The 1,834-nt window shown below is 43.5% G+C and overlaps 1 pseudogene; it reads right to left on the minus strand.

Moving 5' to 3' along the window:
* Positions 1 to 1,263: 1,263 nt before the first annotated feature.
* LOC127186499 (uncharacterized) lies at positions 1,264 to 1,359 on the minus strand (annotated as a pseudogene).
* Between the last annotated feature and the right edge of the window lie 475 nt (positions 1,360 to 1,834).

Raw genomic sequence — 1,834 nt, forward strand, 5'->3', positions numbered from 1 at the left:
AGCACAGCGCATACAGGTGTTTGGCAGGGTTGGGTGGCATTTCTGGAGCTGGAAGCCAAGAACACACATGTATTGGGAAGGCTCTCTAGTACCGAGGTCCTCAGGCCTCTCTTTGCATTTTATGTTGAGACAGGATCTCATTAAGTTGCCCAAGCTGGCCTTGAACTTGAGACTCCCCTACCTCAGCCTTCCATGTAGTTGAGATGACAAACCTAAGCCTCTGGGCCTGGCTGCTCATTCAAATGGTAATAAGCGTATGGCAAGGTAGTAATTTGAGCCATGGGAAGTTCAATTTTCAGCAAGAATAAACAAGTATATGATTTGTGGCAGTGAATTGAAAGCCCATCTTGCCAGGAATGGGAAGGCTGTGATCTGGTGGAAAGTGACCCCGAAGCCCAGCTCCCCAGAGGTGGAAAGACTGCATTGCTGCAGAGATACACAAGCAGCTGAGGCACTGACTCCTACAAAACACTTAGGAGATGGTGTAGAGGTATAGAAATTGTCATTTGTGTCCTTAATGTGTTTGTGCTGATGAATTGATGAATGTTTAATTCTTTGGGGGGGGGGGAGTTTGTCTGTGGTTTTTCTTTTTCTTTCTTTTTAAATTTCATTTTGTTGTTGTTTTGTGTTTTGTTTTGTTTTCAAGAATGGGTTTCCCTCTCTAGCCTTGGCTTTCCTGGACTTACTTTGTAGACCAGGCTGACCTCAAACTCACATCCATCCATCCATCCATCCATCCATCAATCCACCTGCCTCTGTCTCCCTAGTACTGGGATTAAAGGTATGTGCCATCACATCTCATTGTTTGTTTTTTGAGTCAGGGTTTCTTTATGTAATAGCCCTGGCTGTTCTGGAACTCACTTTGTAGACCAGACTGACCTTGAACTCCCAGAGATCTGCCTGCCTCTGCCTCCTGAGTGCTGGAATTAAAGGTGTGTGCTACCATGCTTGGCTAAATAATTCTTCTTCTTCTTCTTCTCTTCTTCTCTTCTTCTCTTCTTCTTCTTTTTCTCTTCTTCTTCTCTTCTTCTTCTTCTTCTTCTTCTTCTTCTTCTTCTTCTTCTTCTTCTCTTCTTCTTCTTCACAGCCAATTTTTAAAAAATAAGGAATGAGTCAGGCCAGGCAGTGGTGGCACACACCTTTAATCCCAGCACTTGGGAGGCAGAGGCAGGTGGATCGCTGTGAGTTCGAGGCCAGCCTGGTCTACAAAGCCGAGTCCAGGACAGTCAAGGCTACACAGAGAAACCTTGTCTTGAAAAACCAAAAAATAGGGAATGCTTCATGAACTTGTGTGTCATCCTTACACAGGGGCCATGCTATCTTATGGTTTCAATTTTAATATGTGTTCCCAAAGTGAGCATATTCAATTCTATTCTTTTACTTTTTGTTTTTTTTTTGTTTTGGAGACAAGTTTTCTCTGTTATCTTGGCTGTCCTAGACTCACTTGTAGAACAGGCTGGCCTCGAACTCATAGCGATCCAGTTGTCTCTGCCTCCCAGCTAGCATATTCAATTCTTAAAATGCTGAAGATGCTTGTTATTCCACATAGGTTTATGGAGCTGTGCACACAGACAAGCACACAAGACAAGAGACCTTCTAGCATCTCCTCAGTCAAGTCTCAGGATATCACAATGCCCAGGATGGCTAGCGTTAATTGCATTTGTGTACATGTGTACATATAGGCATGTTTGATATACATAATCTTATGTATGTAGTAGATATGTATGTATGTGAGTGCAGAAGCTCAGATGTGTGTAGTGTGGTATGTAGTATGAGTGCACATGCACACGGGCTTGTTGTGTGTGGTGTATACGTCTGTGCGTGTGTGTATGAG

The sequence above is a fragment of the Acomys russatus genome, unplaced genomic scaffold, assembly GCF_903995435.1.
Source record: "Acomys russatus unplaced genomic scaffold, mAcoRus1.1, whole genome shotgun sequence".
In the NCBI taxonomy this organism is placed as follows: Eukaryota; Metazoa; Chordata; class Mammalia; order Rodentia; family Muridae; genus Acomys; species Acomys russatus.